The sequence below is a fragment of the Rattus norvegicus genome, chromosome 1 (assembly GCF_036323735.1).
Source record: "Rattus norvegicus strain BN/NHsdMcwi chromosome 1, GRCr8, whole genome shotgun sequence".
NCBI classification, from domain to species: domain Eukaryota; kingdom Metazoa; phylum Chordata; class Mammalia; order Rodentia; family Muridae; genus Rattus; species Rattus norvegicus.
The window spans coordinates 135582046-135589795 of NC_086019.1; positions in this window are offsets into that span (position 1 = coordinate 135582046).

Sequence of the window (7750 nt, forward strand, 5' to 3'; positions counted from 1 at the left end):
TCAAACTAGATCTGAGCAATAGAAAGATCTGCTGTAGAAACAAGTGATAAAGGCACTCAATTGCTTCACGTTAAGAATTATACAGATCACGGATGAAGGACATTAATATACAGATCGTGACTGAAAAATGTTAACAAGATTGATGACTCAGCTCTGTGTTTTGTTGCTTTGAAAAAATACCAGTGTGAAAAGTCATTGTTCAATCAATTTTGATTAAAGTATCAGACGTGCCAATACACTGACTTCAAAAGCTTATTTTGGACTCAAAGTTGAGGAAACCCAGTTTACTTAAAGCAGACAGTGTTTGGGAACTACCTCGGAATTATCTTGGTGATGGTCCTAGAATCATGGTAAAGAGATATTTATATTATAACCATCTGTGACATTTTTCTTATTTTTATCATATTCCTTTTGTTATTAGAAAAATGTGAACTTGTGGGCTTGCTGGATTCTGAAGTGCATTGAACTGATCTTTTTTTTTTTTTTTTAAGAAAATGACCTTTTTCCTTGCCCAGGGTACAAGAGGATATAAACAGTTTTCTGAATTGCTAGTCCTCAAAATATTACAGTTGACAGAAGCCTAAATAATATGCTTTTGAAATATTAATGTTCCTGCTTTTATAGGGGTATGTGTCCTATGTAAGTTGTAAATTGTTAATCTCCCAAGAGGAAATTCACGGAATCCACCTCACCTACCAAACATCTCAATTAAGCATCAATATTAACTGTCAAGTACCAGCTTTTCCCTCTTGGGATTTCTTCAGCTGACGAAAAGTATGACTATTGCCACTATATTAGCACCACACTCTCCTGGACGAGGACCTCAACTTAAAATCTGAAATATGGCTTCTACTGAACACATATTGCTTTCGCACCATCAGAAAAAAGAGAGATCCTAAATCAAAACACTGTCGAGGATTGTCTGTAATACACAGGGACCATGACTGTACATTCATGATATTCCAGTGATAAGCGGTAGTATGTTAGGGACATACATGGGTCTAAATGTCACTTTAGCCCTATTGGCTAGGTACTTTGGGAAAAAAAATCTATTGACTTGCTTAAGATTTGTGTTTTTCACTTGGGAAATGGAAGTATTATATTACATTTCTCATTGCCCTTACAAAACACTAATGATAATAACTCTTGGGAGGAAAGGCTTATTTTGGCTCCCAATCTAAGGGTATAGTTCATCACACCATGGAAGCTATGCAGAAGGAGCTTAAGGCAACTGGTCAAATCGCACCTTCAGTCATGAAGGTGAGAGAGAAAATGCTGGTGCTGAGCTCAGTTTCTCCTTCTTGTTCAATCCAGAACTCTATCTCATGAGATGGTGACACCCATATTCAGCATGGGTCTTCTCACCTCAATTAACCTGCTGTAGAAATTCCTAAAGATATGACCAAAGTTCTAGATTCCTACTATTAATCCTCTCAGGAGGCTGTATTATTGTCTCACCATAGTCAGAAATCTTACATAGAATGCCTATTTAGAAGGCTGAGCTCATACATCCACACACATGATCAACATTCTCAATGAAATTTCACAGGCACTGTTTTATAAGGGAAGTTGTCCAGAGCTCTGATATAATGTCTTGTTATGTCTTATCTTTGACCATCATTATTGTATATATTTTTGATAAGGTCACCTTATATCATTGATCTTTGATAATCTTGTCAGAAAGATATAGATACCTAAAACCTGACCAGCTGATGTCAGAATGGGCTTAATTGCAAGCATCTGTCACATCTGCCTAAGAATTAACATTGTGGCAATGAAGGCTCATCAAGAGGTTAGGACTGAGATAAAGATGGAGAGACATCCTTCCCTAACCCTGCAAGTTAGTTGTATGAGAGAAAGAGGATGATCTGATGTATGAGGACTTGCTGATCTTAGATCTTAGAGGGACCCCCTCAATGACCCATCACGGTAGGGGACAGTAATGGCAGAAGCTTTTCAGGTAACCTCTGGAGACAGTGAATAAGCAAGTGGTGATGTGAGGCACTAACTCCCCCCACCACAAAAATAATCTCTAGCTCTCTAGTTACAGTGTACGCTTGGATATATGCTAGACCACTGGTAAGGGCTGATCTGTGCTTAATGCTCAAACAACATTCCCTGTGTAATATAGCTGCAGCTCTTTCCTATTCATAAATATTCCTCCATAAACCTTCCTTGGACTTACTCTTTCCTCCCATTTCAGTGCCCTGTGAATCCTACTGTATACAGAAGCCAACGATAAGCAGTCAACAGCATCTTCCCATCCCCAGGATTGACTCGGATAACCAAATAAACACTGACAGACTAGAGAATGATCAAGCTGGACTGAAGTGAGGTATCTCAGCTGCAGGGCTCAACCTGTGTTGGAGCCCTGGTGCGAATGGGTAAGCAGAAATGTTGAAGAGTTCCCCAGCATGTGTCTGCCTCATGGCCATAGCTACACTTTTCCTCCATGGCACTATTTAAATGTAGGCATCTCTTCAAAACATTTGTCAGTGTGGATAGCCATTCTTCGGTACCCTCAAACGTCAGAGCTCCTACCTGGCTTCAGCAGAGCTACACTTTGATTGCAGTCTTTTTTCCATTGACAGGACTGGTATTATTTTGAAAGAAAAAAATACGTCCTAGAAAATCTGTTCTCGATACTCTCCAAACTCATGGGCAGGTTTTGCCAAACATAGAGGCCCCAGCTTGGGCCCACTGCCAACTCAAAGCCCTGAGGGGAGGCTCTGACATCTGGTGAGATTGCTCACAGCCCCATAATCAGCATCTACTGCCAGAAATGGGACAGACATGTGGAGGCAATATTTAGGAGTGGCAGGCTGGGTGGGACACAGGCCCACTACTATCAGTTAATGTGGACCCCCAAGATGTAATGCAGCCATGGTGAAATTATATGGAATGGATCGAGGACCTCGGAGACATATAAAATTCATGTTTTTTTTTTCTCTAGGCTGCCCACTCTAAGCATTTTTTGCTAAGGAATAATATCACCCTCACTCCAGTGTTTCAGTGGCCTGTCTAGTTTACAAAGTTGCAGGCTAGAGTGTAGAAGTGTCAGGGTCTGTCCCTAGTAATTCTATCTCCCTCTTATCTTCATGAAGGAGATAATGGGCTAGAGAGATTACCCAGTAGCTAAGAACATGAACTACTCTTGCAGATGAGTAGATTTGGGTCCCAGCACTCACATCAGACAGCTTACTGTAACTTTAGGGGATCTGACACTTCCAGTCTGCTATGGTACCTGCACTCACATACACACACTTCCACCCCAGACACACATGTGTACACGAAATTAAAAAACTAAGTCTTTTAAAAAGAAAATAAAGATAGGAAAACATTGACTGTAGAGAAAGAATAGAACAGAACCCTTGGTTCTGATGTGATGGCTCTGGGGATCAAATGTTTGCTTTGCAACCATGAAGACCAGCAGAAGAATCTGTGGGGGCTTGCTGGCAAATAAAATTAGCTAAGTCATCAAGGTTCAAGTTCATTAATAGATCCTTTCTCAAAAAAGAAAGCTACTGTAGAAGAAATATAGGAAGACATTAGCCACTGACCTCTACATGAGAACCCACACATAATGACATACTCAAATTTACTAGACAGAGGAGGAACAGTATACACAGACACATAGGAGAGAGAGGAAAGGTATAGGGAAAAGGGCTAAGAGGGGAAGAGAGGGAGGGAGAGAAAGGAGAAAGACAAAGAAGATGAAAAAGAGAAAAAGCAATAAAGAGAAAGAGAAAGAACAGACCTATGTCTGCATTCCAGCAGCCATTCAGGAGAAAAGTTAGAATCATCATTTCAGTGTCCTTTGGGTATGGGCCTTTTTCTTTTCTTTTCCTTTCCTTTATTGAAGCCAGAATTCTCTTGTGTGACCAACCTTTACAAAATCTTCCAGAATATGTACCAGAACAAATTAACCAGAAAGGTGTGTCTCCTGAAGGGTGCTCTCTTTTCCACTATAAAGATACACCTCAAAACTTTCCATTTTAAACTTAAACTACATAGAAATGTTTAAGTCACGGGGCAAAGGAAATGTGAATTTTAATCTTTGAAAGTGTGAAAAACATAACAAAATCAATGAAAGACATTATGTTTTCCATATACAATCATGCGAGTTATAAAATTTGGTTTCCTCACACATGGCACTAAATTTAGAAGTATAATATTGCTTACATATATTGTTGTCCACTGAAGTATAGATTTCCCCACTAACCTTGGTTTCCAATAGATTTCATTTGCTATAGCAGGGCTTTAGACCTGGAAACTTGGGCTAAATTAAAGAGTATTGTGTAACATCCTGGTTTAAGTAAAAGTAAAACATTCCGAATCATGATCTTTTGAATTTTAAGTAGATATACAAAACACTTTAATGAACAAGAGAAATTTTATAAATAAACTGAACTTCATCTGGCTTTGCCTAATCAACCTTATTATTCAGCTAGCATCAGAATGTCATTGGAAACACGTGTCTATAATTTTGATCAATTTCCTACATACAGTTATTTCTCTACTTACCGAGAGTTGTTTTTTTGGGATGAGCAGATACTTAAATCTGCAAACACTCAAGGTCCTTGTACTAAATGCAGTGATATTTACACAGCATCAGTGAATATCTACTGTACATGCCCTGTCATCTTCTGCTGGTTTACAATGCCTGGTGAGATATAAATGCTACTGGTATGTAGTGTTTAAAGAAGAATGACAAGAAAAAATGAATGCATATGACTATGTACATTCATTTCATTTTTTTTCCTGAGAGTTCTTTATCCAAATGTAGTTGAGTCTGTGAATGACCATCCTGTGAGTATGAAGGACAGCTATACATCCTTTGATTTGATAGATGTAAGTTTAGAGTAATCTAGTTTTTTGCCCTAAGTAGGTCCTATGGCCTGGCTTCATAGTTCTATCAATCACTTCCCAGACAGCTGAAAACTAAACAGGCTGAAAAATTGTATCCTAATCCTTCTTGATTCTCTATTCTCCTGCATGCTAGTTATGTATTGATATTGTATGACTCACAGAGGTTCAAATTTTTAATGAAATGGGAACAAAACAGAAGGAATCCATGACTATGTTATCCATAACTATGTTATTTATGACTGTGTTATCCAATGTCCCCAAGACCATGGGTCACATGAGTTCCTGAATAGACTCCTTAGAGGAGTCTAACATTTGTAAACCCTACAAAACAACTTTTACTGTATCAAATCCTGAAAATCCTCAAATCCTGTGTACTCCCCAATTCTTTAGAGATGATAGAAGCAGAAGCCCAAATGGCTCTGGGCTTTGAGTCCTAGATATTTTCAAATTTGTAGTTCTATAGCTCTTCTCATGTGGCTCCCTTACTCCTCATCCTTGTCCTCATCCTCGTCCTCATCCTCATCCTCGTCCTCCTCCTCCTCCTCCTCCTCTTACTCCCCCCCCCCTGCTCTTTTCTCTTCCTCTTACCCCTTTTCCTCCTCTTCTTCCTCTTTGCTTTTGGTAGGCTTTACTTTGTACTTCGAAGCAGGGATGTGCTTAAATTAGCCTGGTCATTTGGGAAAGGCTATCTGTCAGACACACACTAAATGAATCAAATACTGTTATTGTTGAAGACATACATTTTTTCATCTTGAGCAAGTTTGACAGTTGACTCCAAACACATTTTCCTTAATTGCTGTGTTATAAGAAGTTATAAGAAATTACTGGAAAGAACCCAGATGCCATTCAACAGAGGAATGGATACAGAAAATATGGTATCTACACAATGGTATATTATTCAGCTATCAAAAACAATGACTTTTTGAAATTCGTAGGCAAATGGATGGAACTGGAAAATATCATCCTGAGTGAGGTAACCCAATCACAGAAAAACACACATGGTATGCACTCATTGATAAGTGGCTATTAGCCCAAATGCTTGAATTACCATAGATGCACAGAACACATGAAACTCAAGAAGGATGACCGAAATGTGAATGCTTCACTCCTTCTTTAAAAGGGGAACAAGAATATACTTGGCAGGGAATAGGGAGGCAAAGTTTAGAACAGAGGCAGAAGGAACACCCATTCAGAGCCTGCCCCACATGTGGTCCATACATATACAGCCACCCAATTAGATAAGATGGATGAAACAAAGAAGTGCAGGCTGACAGGAACTGGATGTAGATCTCTCCTGAGAGACACACCCAGAGTACAGCAACTACATAGGCGAATGCCAGCAGCAAACCACTGAACTGAGAATAGGACCCCCGTTGAAGGAATCAGAGAAAGGACTGGAAGAGCTTCAAGGGGCTGGAGACCCCATATGAACAACAATGCCAACCAACCAGAACTTCCAGGGACTAAGTCACTACCCAAAGACTATACGAGAACTGACCCTGGGCTCCAACCTCATAGGTAGCAATGCATAGCCTAGTAAGAGCACCAGTGGAAGGGGAAGCCTTTGGTCCTGCCAAGACTGAACCCCCAGTGAACATGATTGTTGGGGGGAGGGTGGTAATGGGGGGAGGATGAGGAGGGGAACACCCATAGAGAAAGGGAGGGGTAGGGGTTAGGGGGATGTTGCCCTGGAAACCAGGAAGGGGAATAACAATCGAAATGTAAATAAGAAATACTCAAGTTAATAAAGATGGGGAAAAAAAGAAATTATTCCAGATATTCTGAGAGGCTGGAAATAATTGTTTTATGCAGGTTTCTCTTTTCTCTCAATATAGTCTCCAAGGACAGTGCTACTCTGCCTCGGAAGGTTTGGTCTGCAAAGCCTGCATGATGCCCTCTACTCAACCCACTCTGGTTTTGTTCCTTCTTTGAAGCAACTATTATTGGCTTCCAATAGGGACCTACAGATATGAAATCCCAAGGCTAGGATGTTTTTTTAAAGGGAAATTTGCAATTTTCCCTATAGACTAAACTTCACTCTGCCTTTGATATCAAGAATTAGATCTTTCTTTTTAGCTTCTACCTAGAGATTTTTATTGACTTGACACTACATGTAATTTAATATTTGCATGGGCTCAAGGTATCCACATATGTTAGACAGACAACAAAGGCACCAAAGCTGTATATTTTCCAACTATAGGACATTGGGGGAGGCCTTTCCTCCCTCATCTGTGATCTGGGCTCTCTTGGCCCTATAACACAGCTGTTAGAGCCAAAAGAGTGAATAAATGTGAGTCATAGTGCAGCACAATGCCTGGCAAAGAGTCTACTTCACAAATCAAATGGTAATTTATAAGACCTTAGGGAAATGTCCATGCGTCCATTGTCTGAATCATACTAACCACTTTAAATAACATTTTCTAATCTGACTAAAAGTGAGAAAGAAAAGTTTGACAAAACATGTTGCTCCGGAAATTTTCTTTTTCATTCTGGGAATTCATACAATAATGAAGAACTAAGGATGAAGAAGAACAGATCACTCGGGATGCTCCGCCCCTCCCCTGCATCCTCCCTCCCACCTACCCCGACATCCCATCCTTGAGAAGAAACCTCAGACTTTGGACTGAGGATATGGCTTGATTGTACAGTACTGCAGGGAGTAGAGAGGCCCTGTCTTTGAGTGCCTGACAATGTCTAGGGTGTAAATAAACCATCTTGCCTGACTTCAGGTTTTCTCTGTGGTGTCACTGAACACATGGCTGTGAAGAGATACCAAGAAGTGTTTATTGAGAGCTGGCGGGTTCCAACACAACTGTAGCTCTTTCAGCATTATTGTGACTACCTAAGCTTTAGTTTCTTGCTGTCTTACTTACAAATAGAA